This window comes from Acipenser ruthenus, chromosome 4, assembly GCF_902713425.1.
Source record: "Acipenser ruthenus chromosome 4, fAciRut3.2 maternal haplotype, whole genome shotgun sequence".
Classification (NCBI taxonomy): Eukaryota; Metazoa; Chordata; class Actinopteri; order Acipenseriformes; family Acipenseridae; genus Acipenser; species Acipenser ruthenus.
Window position 1 is genome coordinate 69999962 of NC_081192.1, and position 18421 is coordinate 70018382.

At 39.6% G+C, this 18421-nt stretch overlaps 1 long non-coding RNA gene across 1 annotated transcript in view; it reads left to right on the forward strand.

Moving 5' to 3' along the window:
* Positions 1-17430: 17430 nt before the first annotated feature.
* Positions 17431-18421, forward strand: part of LOC131736926 (uncharacterized) — a 44420-nt gene continuing 43429 nt past the window's right edge. The window contains exon 1 of the long non-coding RNA XR_009328518.1: positions 17431-17556. This is a non-coding gene — a long non-coding RNA (uncharacterized LOC131736926). The remainder of the gene's footprint in view (positions 17557-18421) is intronic.

The window sequence follows — 18421 nt, forward strand, 5'->3', positions numbered from 1 at the left end:
ATACTGCTTATTTAGATTACATATCAAGATTAAATCCTAATGCTCTCCAAGCAATCTCACTATAGAAATTGTTAAGAGCTGATAGCTTATAATATAACCTTGGGTACAGACTATAGCAACTCTAAATAAGTCTAAAGTCCCTTGTTTAGAATTTTGCATTAGTGCATCAAATACAAATAAATAAAACAATCCTAGTCATTGTAATGAAGGACAGCGCTAGAGATGGCAAATCAATAAATTAAAACTGCATTTGTTTATGTATCAGTTGCTTGAAATCCTGATGCTGCCTGTTTGGACAAAATGAACATGATCTATGGTACAACACTGCAAACTCTGTTTGAGGTCCTGCACCACAAATAGGTTGTGTCTTAATAGTGTGTGCTCCAAATTGCTGCTACTGAACAGGGTGCTAACATTTTGGTGAATAGTTTGTACATGGAATGATCAAGTAGCAACGCCAAGGGAATATTAGTAAATGTAAACCAAAGGCTGAGTGTAAGGTTATGCAACTTGGATTTATGCAACATGGATATTAGATTTTTTTTATTTGAGCAGTTTTAGAAAGGACAGATGTTGTGAGCTCAGCAGTGGATGGTGCAGCGCAGGTACAGTAGAAGGAGGTGTCGAATGTGCAACTTTAGTAACAGAACTAAGGTGTGTTGTGTTGGAGCTGAACCATGTCTTGTGTTGGAGTTGAAAAGTTGTGTCCAATTTAATTGTAATGCAAGTTTCATCCACCTCAGTAGGTTACATGACTAGACGTTTGGTAGTATAACTACATGGCTGAGGGGGGATGTTAGATTTACAGAATTGGGCAGTTGCATTATAAATTAATGGTCATAGGTGCTGTGATTGGTTGAAGTGTCCTTACTTTAAGTGTATACATACTGGTACTGGTACAGTATAGTGTTCCGCATTTCCGGTTTATTCCGAATTCTACTGAACGTTGTTTTTTACTGATTTATACTCCGATTTTTTGTCTACCATTCAATATTTTCCCGGTACTGTTTTCTAGGAAATACACAATATTGTAATTAAAATACTGTTTTATTTTGACTCCGATGTTGTAATAAGCAGCCTTACACTGCATCATAGAGTGTGTTTTTGCGTTTTGACAGGAACAAAACTGGGTTAAGCGACCTTTTGACCACAACGCAAGAATGGACCCAGTCATTAAAAATGGCAGAGACTGAAAACGTAGTTGTAGCAATTATGAATATTATTGATGGACCATGTATATATTATTATTATTATTATTATTTATTTATTAGCAGACGCCCTTATCCAGGGCGACTTACAATTGTTACAAGATATCACATTATTTTTACATACAATTACCCATTTATACACTTTTTCTTTTTTTTTTTTACTGTAGCAATCTAGGTAAAGTACCATGCTCAAGGGTACAGCAGCAGTGTCCCCCACCTGGGATCGAACCAACGACCCTCCAGTCAAGAGTCCAGAGCCCTAACCACTACTCCACACTGCTGCCTAATGTCATAGATATGTCTGTCAGAAGTTATATACCAATAAATCATGCAAAATATATATCTCGACTAGGCAAGCGTGTTAGACTGGATTGCTACGTATACGGACTACAGGTAGTTTGTTCCAAGTGCTTTAATTGTCATGAAGCAAAACAGACAGGAAAGAATATTATATTTTCTGGCCCCCTACCTGTTATTAGGAGAGACTGCAAAACTATTAGCAGACTATTCTCTTTAAACAACTGGCTAGCAGATTGGTGTTCCTCTGAGAATTTAGTTTGTTTCTGGGAAAGACCTGTGTTTTGTAAGAGAGATGGACTGCATCCTAACAAGAGCAGCTCACTCTGACTCACTAAGCTTCCAGGAGACTTTATTGTGAATTCCCAGACATGCATACAAACCCCACAAACAGGTTGCCCTATCACTGTAGTATCACTTCCTCATTATCTATTTCCAAGCTCTTTCCAGAGATCGTGTTCAAAAAATTAAATTGACAGCTAGTGAAAATGCTATTAATTCAACAACAACCTCTTTTCGTGTGGCATTACTGAATACACGATCCCTGGGTAATAAATCTCTCCAAATTAATGATTTTGTTCTGGAATTAGAAATAGACATCCTGACTCTGGTTGAGACATGGCTAAAACAGGATGAGACTGTCCCTTTAATAGAGGCCTGTCCATCCGGTTTCTCCTTCTACCAGAAGACGTGTAACCAAGGCCGGGGTGGTGGCATTGCTACCATTTTTGGTGAGGAACTCGATTTTTACCTAGATCTATCTACATCATAGTAATCTACCGACCACCCAGACCAGATTCTCTTGTTCTCTCTGAATTTGCTGAATTATTATCTACAATAACTGTTAAGCATGACAGAATTTTCATAACTCACAAATTACTGATTTATTTTTGGAAGCACTGCCTACTCAAGCACCATCCAGGCAGAATCAGTGGATATGCTGGTGGATTATTATAATACCACTTTGAGCACTATTTTTGATACTATAGCCCCGATTAAAAACAAAAGAATTACTGTTACAAGATTTTCTCCATTTCAACAAAGAAACTAATGATATAAGAAATCAGATTTATAATACTACTGACAACAGGCCGCTCAGCAATAAAGACAGAGTAATTTGTCTGGGTCCTGCTTCATCAGACCACACTTTTGATTCTTTCGTTTTAATTAATCAACCAGCTCTTATTGACCTAATTGGTAAGACTAAAACCGCCACATATGATTTGGACCCCATTCTTACTAAATTGCTTCTAAAAGAAATAACACCTTCTTAAATATAATTAATAGCTCTCTCTCATCTGGCACTGTTTCTGAGTCTTTCAAGGTTGCTGTAGTACGACCACTGCTTAAAAAACCTACCCTTGATCCACAAACACTGAACAATTTTAGGCCTATTTCAAATCTCCCCTTTCTATCTAAAGTCTTAGAGAAAGTGGTAGGTAAACAATTAAATTCCTTTTAAGCAGCCCATGACATATGTGAGAAATTCCAGTCCGTTTTCCGCCCGGGACAATAGTACGGAAACTGCTCTAGTAAGAGTGGTGAACGATGTCCTTATGTCCACGGACACAGGTTTGCTTACAGTCCTTGTTCTCTTAGATCTAAGTGCAGCTTTTGACACCATTGACCATGCCACTCTGATTGACCGTCTCGAGCATGTTAAAATTGGGGACAACATCTCCTTACTGTCTGAGGTTACTTGTGGGTTCTGTTCTTGGGCCAGTTTTATTTTCATTATATATGCTGCCCTTGGGTGACATTGTCCGTAGACAAGGGGTCAACTTTCACTGCTATGCTGATGACATCCAGCTATATCTGTCTCTAAAACCAGATGGTGTCTCTTCTATAAAAAATGTGATAAGCTGTCTTGCTGACATCAAGGTATGGATGTCTAAAAATTTCCTTATGTTAAATTCAGATAAAACAGAGATAATGATTTTGGGTTCAAAAGATCAAAAAATAAAAATAAACAGATCTGTCCACTTTCACAGAGGATAGTTTCCCATACTCTCAGAAAACTGAAATGAGGAATCAGGGTGTAATTTTTGACCATGACCTCTCCTTTGAGCCACATATTCGGAATATAATTAAAATATCTTTCTTTCACCTTAGAAATATTGCCAAGGTGAGGCGCTTACTTTCACAGCACGATGCTGAGAGACTGATGCATGCCTCATATCTTTTAGAATTGATTACTGCAATGCCCTGTTCTCTGGAATTCCAAACTGTGTTCTGTCACTTTTGCAGCTTGTACAAAATGCTGCAGCCACGGTGCTAACCAAAACAAAAAAAAGTGAGCACATTACCCCGGTGTTAGCAGCCCTCCACTGGCTCCCGGTGCTGTCCAGAATTGACTTTAAGGTCAATTGTGTGTGTGTAGTGTAACGGCGGGTCAATTTGGGACTGCTTTTGACTGGAGGGGGGGAGCACGAGTGTTAGTGTTAGGTACTGCTGTGTGTGAGTGCTGTCCTGTCTTCCCCACCGTTTGTGTCAGTCACCTGCGTGTCTGTGAGTGGAAGCGTGTGTTGTGTCTAGGCAGTGCTGGCGCGCTGCCTGGGGTGTCACGTCACAGTGCAGCTGTATGTAGATAAGGACTTTTAAGATCCAAAAATAATTCCTAGTAGTGTCTTCATCACCGCCGCTGAGATCCCACAACACGCCGCCGCCACACTGGTGTCACAAGTAAGTGGGATATGAAGACTACAGGAGATGCCTGGTCAGAATCGACCAAAAGAAGCAGGGGGAGGCCATCAATCCAGGAGAGAGAGAGAGAGCCATCCAAGAGAAAGAACCCCAAGGAAAGAGCCCAGTGCCACTGCCTGAGAATAGAGCCCCGCACCGCAGCTGCCGCCAGAGAGCTCCGCTCCACAACCGCCTGTCCTGTGCTACCAGAGAGAGAGTACATTGCACTGCCAGGAAGAGACTGTCCTGCACTACCAGAGAGAGCGTTCCCTGCGCCGCCGCCAGTAAGAGACTGCACAGCACTGCCAGAGAGAGAGTACCTCACACCGCCAGGAAGAGACTGTCCTGCGCTACCAGAGAGAGAGAGAGTACCCCGTGCCACCGCCAGTGAGAGACTGCACAGCGCCGCCAGCGAGAGTTTGATATACCCCAAAAAACATATTGTATGGGGTATATCAAACCATTTTTCACTGTAACTTAAACCCACCATTAATATATCCTGCACTTCGAGGTGTACGAGCATGGTAAATGTTTGTGTCCATCTTTTTCAGAAAAGGTTACAGAAACAAGTTGTAAAACTTGAGTCGCCATTTTGACAGGAAACCTCTATCCCACAATACCTCCTGGTTACAATCATGAACCGTGCCACAAACCTGGTTCACTGGTTCGCAAAAACACACAACCAGACGACCTGACAACCTGGTCATAGCACGAAAACGCACCCCTAGTATCCAGCAGGTACATTTAGACGTCAGAGGATCAAATGATGTTCAAACGTCGCACATTGGTTCACACATTATCACCTGATTCTGTTGGCCAATCAAAGTCTGATTATTGTGGCAAGTGCTGGAAGTAGTAATTAGCTTGATCCAAAACTATTGAAATACTTACACGAAAATATAATATATTGAGTGGATGAGCAATTGGGGAGAAAACGTAAATCGGTGTATGGATATTCAAAAGAAAATGACTGTTTCAAAGTATACAAAAAGCTAAACAGTGGAAGTGGGCTTGATAAGGCAGAGGATGCACAGCATTGTAAATACTGCTGGATTGATGTACATGTTCACACTGACAGGATAAAAGAACATACTGAAAGTAAGCGACACATTAAACTGAAACAAGAAAGTGAACTGAGAGACAAGCGATCCATTTATGCGGCTTTTACACACACTTTAATAAAAGAGAGCGCAGAATGACTGTGTTAATGAGTTTGTTTACAAAGAGGTGTTTATTGGTGACTTCGTGTGACAGTACTATCCATCAGCTAAAACACTGCCTAACGTAACAATCTTAATCCTAAATATTTGACAGAAAATTATGATGTTTTAGTTGGTGCACTTATGGAATGCATTGATGGAAATGTCCAGTGTGATCTCCCGATGCCTTGCACCATCCAGTTCTGTTAATTATTTTCTTTTTATGATTTCAAGGTGAATTAACCTGGCTTGTTTTGTGCTGATGTCATGTTCATACCTTCTGCAGATATTATTATTTCCATCAGCACAGTGATTGCCCAAACGTTTTTTGAACCAGCAGCTCATCTTAGGGAGCATCTGTTGCCACGTCCTAACCTCATCTTAATGAAAACGAAAGAGGTTCAAACCAGCACCCACTAACCAGAAGCACGCACAATGACATACTGCTGCATGCAGATTAGTAGTTTGTGCAGAAACAGACAGACAAAATAATTGGTAGTACCTTTAGGCAGCAGCATATTGCTAAATTTTATAGTGCCGGAGCCCTGCCAAAACTTGTCAGACGTCACCATCGAGGTAAAAATCTCATATTCAAAACCTAATTTCCATTTCTGCTAGTCCATATTAAATAAAGAAAATATATGCAGCACTAATTATTTGAGACTACTTACATTAATAAATTGACTACGCACATTTTACCAACAGAAAACACACAACACAACTTCCGTTAAATTAAGCAGCAAGGAAAATCAAAAAAAAAATCAGGGTACCAGATATATACAATAGTTTTAGTCTCCTTCAACTTTAGTGTTAGCAACAATAGTCTGCAAACGTCAAATACATTATTTAAGATGCTAGAAGAGTATATTCATATTCAGAAGTTCAGATTGTACAACCACGTATTAAATTCACAGCATGACATTAAAAAAAACAAAAAAACTGTAATGATAATTTAAAAGTAAACACTGAAACTACTGAAAACGAAAATGAAGCATCACAAAATTTTCCACAGTGGGTCCGGTATGTCATTTACAATAGTTGTAGCCACTCTTGTCCTTGTATCTTCAGCTGAGCGGTAACTTCGCAACCAAGTAGCAACGTAACTTGTGGGATCCCATTCTGTAAATGGGGGTCCATGCAGTCTTACAAACATAAGTGCAGATACCTGATGGATTCGGATTCTTGAGCGTGTTGGAGATATTATTAGGTTCATGTGGCTAAATCTGCGCTCACATTCTGTAGAGCTGCATGGAATTAATTTGGTACAATTCAGCAAAGGTTGTAATTCTTGTGGAACTCGTTGCCCAATGTCGTCGACATAATCTCTGTATGCGTTTATTACAGTAGTAGATGGCAATTTAAACCGCTTGCAGAGAGAAGTTACTTCTAATTCTCCATACCCTGGAGGCATATCAGCTGGCCAGTATTCAGAGTTAAGAACTTGCATCTGTTCGATTAGAGAAGCATAGCTGGATTGAGCCTGAGATGCTGAACAAGATCCTTTCAATGAAGATGTCGTGAACATCCGACGTTTGAGATTATTAACGAGAATTGATTCATGTTAATAATCTTGTTGTTGAAACAGTTAAAAAATGTCCTTCTGCAATTGCAATTTCAGTTTTGGATCAGTTGGTCTGTGATGGATCAGTAAGTCTGCGATGGATCAGTTGGTCTGTGGTAGATCAGCTGGTCTGCGATGGATCAGTTGGTCTGCGATGGATCAGTTGGTCTTTGATGGATCAGTTGGTCTGTGATGGATCAGTTGATCTGTGATGGATCAGTTGGTCTGCGATGGATCAGTTGGTCTGTGATGGATCAGTTGGTCTGCGATGGATCAGTTGGTCTGCGATGGATCAGTTGGTCTGTGATGGATCAGTTGGTCTGTGATGGATCAGTAAGTCTGCGATGGATCAGTTGGTCTGTGATGGATCAGTTGGTCTGTGATGGATCAGTTGGTCTGCGATGGATCAGTTGGTCTGTGATGGATCAGTTGGTCTGCGATGGATCAGTTGGTCTGTGATGGATCAGTTGATCTGCTTACACAATTGTTGTGGTTCATTTTTGTAAACCTTCAGAGAACAGGGCAAGTTCATTCAGTGTGTTGTACATTAGAGCTAAATCCAAAAGAAACTGCATTGAAGACAACCTTTCAAACAGACCTTTGTATGTTTTTTCTGCCTGACACTGACCTTGTTCCATCTTTCATAGAAAAATTAAAGTGAGCAAACAATGCTTCATAGTTGTGCCACACCGCTGACACAGTTCGAAATTAACTTGCTACCCATCTCGTGCTAAAATACGACCAACCTTTGAAATTTGCAGTTCTAGTTCGGAAGCGCACTCTGCAAGTTGCCTCTGATTTTGAGGAGATCGACTATAAACTGAATAAAGTTTGTCCATAAATGAATAAAAATGGTTCACTCCACCAACTTCTGAGACCGCCAGTTCTAACCTATGGTTTAAACAGTGCAAACAATAATATTTGGATACTGCTCCAAAAGTCTGTGAGCAACGCCTGATTTGTTACCAAGCATAACACTGGCGCCATCGCTAGTGAAGGCCACAAGGTGTTTCAGATATGAGTCATGAAAACCATGTTTAGCTAGACATTCAAATAGATGTTTAACAATTGTGTCAGCTTTTTGATCTAGAAGTTCAATGAGATCTAAAAACATGAAGTGTGGTTCCAGTTTTTTTTTTATCACTTTCACATTTAAGGTACACAATCAGTGGTGTTTTGCTACTAAGGCTGGTTGACTCCTCTATAAGTATTGAAAGCTTACCATTTATGTTTACAAATGTGTTTACAAATTTTCTTCCTCATCTCAAATGCAATGTGGTCGATAATTTCCAAAGCACTATATCTGGAATGCAGCCCAAATCCTATATCAACCCCATTTCCGTTCTGTAGTTCCAGCAAACCAAAGTGATCTGAAAAAGGTCTGTCTTTTTTAGCCAAGAAATACGCTGAGCGGAAAATTGCACACGTAGACTTTAAATGAGACGGATTCATGTTGTCACATATTTTTTCGAGAGTCTGTGCTTTTGATTTTTCTATAATATGTTGCACCGTGATGTGAGCTTGTGACTGTTTGTGTTCCACGATTTTCTTTCTCAGGGATTTTAAACGAGTGCTCCGGTTTGGTCCATTGTACGACACATTAAACAAACGCCATTCATTAGAAAGTCTCAATCCCTTACTTTTAAAGATGGAAAGATCTGCAACAGTTGAACAAATGTTGCACCCCAGTTTTCAATTTTTGCAGTCTATCCATGGATTGGCCTCCTGTTTCCTCCTCCTGTAGGGAGCTGACAAGGCTTCACAGACCACGAAGTGTCAAAGCGCTGAGGCGTATAGTCCTTGAGGCAACCGAGGGTGTCGAAACACAGAGGTACCAAGGCTATGAGGCGTTGGGGCACCGAGGGTACAGAGAGCATAGATGCGTAGAGCTTATAAGCCTCGAAGGCGTCAGAGGGTGTCGAAGCACTGAGGTACCGAGGCTCTGGGGCAGCGTGGTACTGAAGGCGCGGCTGCACAGGGCTCCAAAGGCCTCGAGGCACAGAGGATGCCGACGCACCGAGACGCCGCGGCTATGGAGCACCGAGGCACAAAGCCACCGATGTCGGGAAGTGCTTGAACAGCAAGGGCACCGAGGCACCAAGGCGTCGAGGCTTTAGTGCACCGAGGACGCTGAAGCACCGAGGCACAGAGGCTCTGAACCAACGAGGACCTGAGGGTACCGCAGGCGTCGAGGCCTAGACACTGGGGTGCCGAAGCACCGAGCACCATGTACCGAAGGCAAAGCACTATGGTACTGAGCTGTGTGTCTGTATTTGGACTACTTGCAGTCACACAACGAGGAACAGCGTGTAGCTTGCAACGGTGTGGAGCGTAGCCTGCAGACAGTTGCAGTGCAGTCACACAACCAGTGCAGCACGAAGCTTGCAGTAGAGTGGAGCATGGCATCTGGATTGTGTGCAGCACACAGCCAGTGCAGCACGTAGCTTGCAGTAGAGTGGAGCATGGCATCTGGATTGTGTGCAGCACACAGCCAGTGCAGCACGTAGCTTGCAGTAGAGTGGAGCATGGCATCTGGATTGTGTGCAGCACACAGCCAGTGCAGCACGTAGCTTGCAGCGGGGTGGCACAGCCTGCAGACCTGGAGAAGGGAGAAAGAGAGACAGAAAAAAAAAAATATATATACTTTTTTTTTTTTAACTTATCTACCCACCGCTTTATGGGTGAGTGGATAAATGTGCCTTGCTACTCGACAATAGGGCCACATATAGGGCCTAATGGAGGATGCACATGGTATTTATTTATTTATTTATTTATTTATTTATTTATTTTCATAAAACTGCAAAGCAGTAGAAACACAGACACTCGACATGTAAAAAGTGAGGGAAACAAAACAAAAGACCCAGACATATAGTAATAGAAATACCAAAAAAACAACAACAATATTCCATAAAAGAGCACTTTGTACTATCAAAGTATTATTTGCTAAATAAAATTTGCTTAGTGAAAGCCGCCCCACGTTATTATTTATTGAGACCGGCTAAAAGCCGGTCTCGTACAATGTGGTTGAATCCCCCATCCTAAGTAACTCGTGGGAATGTTGCTGGAGGCTTAATAAGGTAATTATATAATGGGTAATTAAGGCTCCAGCCACAGTATAAAAGACCCACTCTTGGCTCAGAGCAGAGGAGAGTTGTGAGGAGAGTGAAGCCTAGTAAGAGAGAATGCCAGCGAACAAAGGTACTTGTTTTTGTAAACAACTTATTGTTTGTGTTGGTTTTGTTTTGACCATTATGCCCTTTTTGTTTCATGTGAAGTCTTTTGTTTTGTTTAAATATTTATTTAGTTTGTTTATTAAAGATGAGTGCAGCAGCGCCGTTTAGCCCCGTACCATCCTGTGTTTATGTTTCATTTCCTGGTCTGACATCACCACCCACATGCACCACTCAAGCCATCCATGACAGTGGCCTATCTGTGAGAGAAGCTGCCCAGAGAATAGATGTTCTGCTTCAACAATCAGCAGACTAGTCCAGAGAAACCAGGAAACCGGCTCTGTGTGGGACAGGCCATGTCCTGGAAGGCAGAGGGTCACCACACCGGCCCAGGACCGTCACATCTGACTGATCCATCTGCGTAATCATTTTCAGACTGCAGTGGCTACAGCACGAGAAATTCCAGGAAGAAATAAGCCGCGCATCAGCAGAATGACTGTAGCTCGCCATCTGCATGAAAATGATTTGCATGTTCGGAAGCCATTCAGGGGTAACATGTTGACAGCGGAGAAATGTGGGCCAGAGAACATCTGAGGTGGTGGCACAAAGAGTGGTGGAGCATTTTATTCAGGCAACGTGTGTGGAAACGTTGTGGTGAGCATTATGCTGACTGTTGCATTGTTCAAGCCAACCGGTGGGGCAGTGGAAGTGTGATGATGTGGGGAGGAATCTCCTTTAACACAAGAACGCCTTTGGTGCAGATTGAGGGCAACCTTACTGCTCAGCGATACATTGACAAAGTCCTTGAGGCAACAGTTTTTCCGTTCCTGCAAGCCAATCCGGAAGTGTCGATTTTCCAGCAGGACAATGCAAGACCACACAGTGCTAGGATTACAATTGCACGACTTCAAGAAAACAATGTCGAGGTCTTGCGTGGCCAGCTTTGTCTCCTGACCGAGTCCAATACAACATCTGTGGGACCAAATCGCCAGTACCATCCACAGGAGACAACCGTGACCAACCAACTGCAGCTGCACAGGAAGAGTGGCTATTAGACTTGAGTTTTGCGTTTCTTTTATGCATCAGTATATATTATACATGTCCATATATAATATATACAGTGTTTCCTACAGAAGGGTAGCTTAAGTAATTCTGATCCTTATGTTAGTCTACAAACAGAGCTAAAATCAGCACTTTAGGTTAATGATATAACAAATATCCAGTCAAAATGTTTAGTTAAGTACATTTTCAAAATACTGGTAGTGAATCTACAAGGCTACCCTACTTGTCCACATTTCCAACTACATTATCATCATCATAATAATAATAATAATAATAATAATAATAATAATAATAATAATAATAATAATAATAATAATAAATACCTGACTGAATTCCGAAGGGCAGTGCAAGGGAATCTATACTGATAGCCCATATGAGCTCAACAATTCTGGGCTCTTCGTTCTGTAAGCCCCACATTTGTCTTTCTGATCAAATCTGTGGAGCCAAAAGGTTTATTTTTCTTTTTCATCTTTCATTCTTGTGAAACAATCCTTGTTAAAGAGATTTTACTTAAACTCTATCCACGGTCTATTAAGGACCAAGCGTTTTTCAGTGGGATGCTCCCCGAGGACCAGGTGTTTTTTGGCTGTATTTGACACTCTTCCTATACAAATGCACAAAACATGTATTTTTTTACAGTAACTGGGGAACATTATAAAGTACTTCAGAAACCATAAAACTTCACTGGCACGTATTCCCAGCTATGCTAATTTAATGCATTTTGGGGTAGAAACTTATTTGCTTATTTGCATAGGTGTGATGGGGAGCCCCACCCCTATGTATATTTGTGCTCTATTTTGTTATGGTTTATTGTATCATGATTTCTGTAAATATATATGATGGCGAAGGGCAGTGTTTTTTGTATTTTGTTGTTTTGTGGCAGGACGAGCAAGGTGCCGTTTTGTATTATTTCTTAATTTAAAATACCTCGTGAAGATGAGTGACTGATCAGCTACTGAGTATTTAATTAGCTGACAGTCACACATCCTTATTTAATCTGTGCAGAATGTGACCGAGGGATAATATAATAATTGATAGCTAGTTAGTCCCTCAGTCACAAATATAAAATATCTGCAGTTCTGCTGCACGGGGAAGAGTGTGTTCGTAAAAGAAAGAGATAAAAGAAATAACAATTGCTACTTATGCTGGTTTTGCAACCAGCATACTACGGCTAACATGTCTTTTGTTTTTTAAAGTGTTCTGTGTTTTGTTTAAATCTTTTGTTTTGTTTATTTAATAAAAAGCTGAGCGCCGTAGCGTCTCAGTTTTGCCCCACAGTTGCTGTGTGTTGCATTTACTTCTGGTCTGACGTCAACACCAAAGCCATCCTGTTCACAATTGGGCAGCACTTTTGTTTGTTTTTTTACTTTGTAGTAGTTTCGGTATTTTTTTATAACTTTCTTATACAACAACTAAACTATAACTATATAATTTGAAATGTTGAATAAATGGTGTCACATAAATAAATAGAAAATATTGAATGAAGAGATCTCTAAACCCCTCGTACTGTTATTATATGTGCTCCCCAGCCTTGGAGACCGATCGGTTCAGTCTCACCTCTGAGAGGGCGGTTCTCTCTGACCAGGAGGAACCCCTGTATTCTTTACTAACAACTTGCTTTCATCTATGCCAGTGTTCCTCTCTGGCCCCTTTGCATGTTCATTCCCTTCTCTCTTTCAGAATTCCTGTCGCCCTGCGTGGCTCTTTCTTTTCCACAAGGCCAAGGTCGAGATCGATCAATTTACAAAACAGTTTTTCAATTGTGTCCTGGGAAAGAATCAGAAAAAGTAGAAAACACTGCAAATTAATTTGGAACTTCACTAAAAGTTTAACTATACTGATGCAGATTCCTAGCAGCATGTTTTCAAAGGTAGTTCATCTGTAACTTTATACAGTCATAAAGTCTGATGTAAAACTAATAAAACTCATAAGCAATAAGTTAGTATGACAGGAGTCACTGTGTGAACAATATTAACTCAGTTATTTAAAACTGAGAAGTAGCTATTCACCTTTTTATGATTCACAGGTAATTTTGCAAAACATTATTTTCATGGAAGACAAAGAGAAACATTTTGTGGAAAAAATAATGATTACAGCATGTTTTCACAAATACCTTGTGTTCATATTTTACTGTTGACCAGATTTACATTCATTCAGAACCACTTTATCTCCCACAAGGGTAATCACAGTTTACAGCACAAAAACTATTCTTGTGATGCTGCTCAACTTTACTTTGTTTCACATATTTTACTTTGAGTTGCACTTTAAAAACACCAGCTAAGAGAAGCTTGTCTCCCATTCTTGCTCTCTGTGGTCGCATTAGCAGTCCACTCTGACTAAACACCCTCTCAACAGATGCTGGAATGCAGAATATCTTCTCCAACAAAGGCAACATTCTTTTGTACACACTTTTTTCCTGTACTGAACCCCAGTGGTCAGTCCTTGAAAATGTGCCTTGAGTTTGGGAACTGATGTCATCCAAGTAATGTTTCACAATGGTCGTGTTGATGTAGGTACAGCAGTCCCCGTGGTTTGGCATCTTTGCTTGTTATTATTATTATTATTATTATTATTATAATAATAATAATAATAATAATAATAATAATAATAATACCTATAAAAGAAGTGCCATTTTGAAACGTATTTTGAATATATACCGAGCATCAAAAGAAACTTATCACTATTATAACACATTTATTTTTGAAAAAAAAGGTATATACATGATGGACATTGACGAAATGTTTTTGGTTTCTTTTTAATCACGCGATCATTCATTCTTGACCATGACACGCTTGAGTGACTATGACTGAAGCACATGCACTTAATCACCTAATTACACAGTTGATTGGACACTGGATATGGAGTGATTTCAGCTGTTGAATTGCAAGCTTGAATAAAAGCAATAAAGAAAATAAAAACAATATGCCACGTCTGTCAAGAGGGCAGCGCCTTCGTGCAATCGGCATGTTGGAAGCTGGACTAGGGCAGTGTACTGTGGCTCGCCGTCTTGGGTGCTCACAGCCAGCAATTTCAAACCTGGCGAGACGGTATAACCAGACCCACTCTGTCAATGACAGGCCACGAACTGGGAGACCAAGAGTCACAACACCTGCCCAAGATTTACAGATCATTTTGCAGCATCTTCGTGATGTCAATTGTTAATCAGCACAATAAAAAGTCACTGCACCTGCTCTAAGAGTTTGTCATTTTTCGATCACATCTTGTGAATTTTATCCAAATATATGTGATACATTTCTTTTGATGCTCAAACATAAGTGATACGTTTCTTTTGATGCTCAGTATATATTCAATATATTACTTTTTAGTACTACCAAAACAATCCTAATCCTTCATTTAACTTTACTGTTTGAAATAGGCTTATGAAGATATATACTGGGGCTGTAAGGTTACAGAAGATGGGCTTATGAAGATGAAATATGTCAGGGAACTCTGAGCACACGGGAATCTTTCAAAATACCTTATCAATATTGCCATCCTTCCAAAGGGACGTGTTTTTATTTTTTTTCACGTTTAGCTGTTGACAACTTATTGAAACTATGTTTATACAATTTATATGAAGGGAGATTAAACAAAAATACTTACTTATTAAGTCCAGATGTAGTCCCTTTGGTCTCAACAGTCTTCTCCTTGCATTTTACACATCTGCTTCAATGGAGATATGTGAATACGCAAATGTAACAATTTGGGCTTCAGCAGACATTATCAAAAAAATAAATAATAAAAATAACTGCGACACTTTATACCACAGGCGTCCGCGAGTACAGTGTGTCATCGCCATAGCGGGAACATAGATATTTATACATGAATGTAGTAGTATATATTTTTTCTGCCACAAATTAAAGATTTAAGTTAATTGGATATGCCCAGTGTCAATCACCGTTTTTTTTTCTAAATACCGATTAGGTACAGTGAGCAAAGTGTGTGCGTGTTGCAGTAAACTGCCAAACACTTTGAAACAAAACTGATAAATTAAATTTAATTAACCCACTTTAATTTTGTGAAAACGGTTTATTTAAGTAAAATTAGCAATCAATTATCATGAGAAATTACACGTGGCCAGTTTGAAACACCTAAGTCCTCGAGGTCTGAGGACACCCGAGGACACACCCCCACGGCCAAGGTCAAGGAAGAGACCTGAAAAAAATTCCTCGAGCCGGCCTCAAGGCCGAGGACAGATCTCAATGACCCAAGACTGCTCAGAGGTCTGGCCGTGCCGATCTCCCAAAGCGTAGGCACTCCTTGTTAGTCGGGGTGACATCTAGTCTTCTCAAACGTATCCTCTGTCCTTCTCTTCATTTTCCCCTTGGGGTAAGTAACGCTTGCTTCCCAGCCCTGGAGGCCGATCCGTTCGGTCTCACCTCCGTGAGGGCAGCTCTCCGCAAGCCAAGGGGAAAGCAGGTGATCTTCCTAAAGCACATCATTTCAAGTTCCAGGGCTCTTCGCAGCTGTTGCCCCTGTTCCATGAATTGTATTTTGAATGACCCACCATACAACATGAATGAATTTAGTGAAAGAAAAAATTATTTAGCGAAAGATGCAGACTGTAACAATACTAACAAAATATTCTTAGCAGTAATTAAAAAAGTGGAAAAGACAAAACAACACACTATCCCCATAGTAACACCAGCAGGGCTGGACAAGCTAAGACAAAAATAAGTTCTTGCAAAGCGAGCACTCTCACACAGACGCTGATGCTTTCACTGCGGCTCCCCTCTGGCAGTTTTTCAAGCTGCATATTATCTGGCAATTTTCAAAAATCACTGATCTATAATTAAAGTAAATTAAAGTTTTATCAGATTTGTTTATGTAATGATATGTTTGTCCACTAATGACATAGTGGTCACGCCTTATTTTAAGGGCCACCTTTTTAGTTTATTAACTGTTAACAAATATTGTTAATTTTTAGCTAAGGGTTAGGGTTAGGGTTAGGGTTAGGGTTAGGGTTAGAGTTAGAGTAAAAACTCAGTAACAATTTGAACCGATTTCAAGCATATGGGTATTGATCATCCATAGGGCTCTGGTGTTTGCAGTTTTAGCTGGCCTATTATATATTATTAATTAACAGTTAACAGAAAATAAATAATGTACATTAACATGTTTATTAGCTGTTTGTTAACAGTTAATAAACAAAAAAATGGCCCTTAAAATAAACTGTGACCAAAATAGTAAATTAGCAAGTAATATGTTAATATCATTGATATACAGAAATGATCTACTTTAACACATTTCAATCAATATTCATTATATTTATGAATAAACTGATGTTACTCCATTAAAATAAAACACTTTTAAACAAATGTTGTTTACTTTTCACAGGAACTACTTTCTTGGGCGTAGTGATATTTACTGACCTTGGAAAGATTTTTTTTTATTTGCTGTGTTAAGTTAAAAAGTAAATACATCTAATAATTTGATAATCATTTTATAACAGCATTAAGGGACTCCAGGGGTTGGGTTGTCATGATATAATTCCACACTTAAGAGTTAAAGGGACGCTGCTTCGCGTGGTGCCTTATAACGCCTTAAGTGTACGGTTATATTATGACAACCCAACCCCTGTCGTGCCTTAATGCTTCATTAAGATATAGTTGATGCAGTATAGTATTCTATATTTCTCTTCTATAGCAGTATTCTATAGCATTGTGGCCCACCTAATTTTTTTTGTCATTCTGTATTGGACAGCTATGTCAAAAACTGCCTTCATCTATCTAGAACAAGGATTACAGTTCAATTTACAATTACTGAGTGAAACTGACATACCTCTCCTGAAAGGAGCTACTCTTTTATATCATTTCACAAGGCAAAACAAGCTGTTCAATTTAAGTATTTTCCCAGTCATAATGTGTTAAAAAAGCTTTTTACAAATTGCCATCCTCGGCATGAGAAATGCTTTGTTTATATCAGCAGTGCAAGTCTAGCAGTAGGAAAAACAGGTGAAAGATATTACATTTTCTAGAAGAAGCCTGAAGAAAAAAAAGAAATCTGAATCAATTGTCAGGTTTTAGTACATCCCCCTTTTCAGCTGGCTTCCTTGTTTGAATCTTAATCAGAGACAGGCTCAGGCTTCCAATCAGTGGGTAGCTGCTGGAAGGGACCACTGGAAAGCAGACGGGGTACACAGCATCAGTAGTGAGCTGATAACAGCCCCCACTCCCTGATATTTCAGCAGGGTGGTACAGCCTGGCAGATTACAAAAACCCCTCCCATGTGGCACTCAGTTCTCTGTGCCAGGGTGTAGCAACTGATCTGATTCTTCAGCTGGTGACCACTATGAGTGAATTCAGGTGTGCTGAACAAACAGGCAGAAGAATCCAGCAGTACCACCAATGCTACTACTACACTAGGAGAGCCCAGCGGTGAGTTTTAACACAATGCTTTATGTGCATCTGCTGATCCCTCCTGCACTGCCTTGTAGAATTTAATGAGTGTGTACCATTTTATACATTGTGATGCGCAATTATTACAGGATGAACTGAATGCAGAGGGCGATGTCTTGGCCATTGGGTCCCGATGCGCAAAGTAGTTTTAATGTACACTATGCAGACCAACACTACCCCACAGTGTACTGTACTTAATGATGTCCCATTTAACTGTATAATGCATGACTGAAAATTGCATCACTGTCTATTAAAGTTACATTAAAGACAAAAGTTATCTTATTTCAATGCAGTTCATCAGTGACATTTTTATGACTGTACCAAGTTACACGACATAGAATATATATATATATATATATATATATATATATATATATATATATATATATATATATATATGTGTGTATATATATATATATATATATATATATATATATATATATATATATATATGTTCAAATATATACAATCAAATAAAAATCTACTGTAAATGCCAGAAGAATTTGTTTTGGGTGTGAATATCAATTTTCAAATAATGTATTTATAATTATAATAATGATGATGCAAACCAAAGACCTGCTTATATAGATATATTATGAACCAGTGCTTTGTTCCCAGCATGTATGTTGACAAAATAGTAACTCGCACAGAATTTAATTTGTCTTTCTATAATTAAAAAAAGCATTGCTCATGTTAATTTGTATCTTTAGTGTCATAAATTTGGAACAAAATTTTAATATGGAACAAAAATGAGTCAATATCGCCAATTACAGCTTATTGAAATGAATATGCAGTTATAGTCGTTCTTATACAGGCACATACATGTTGTCACCCACATACTTAA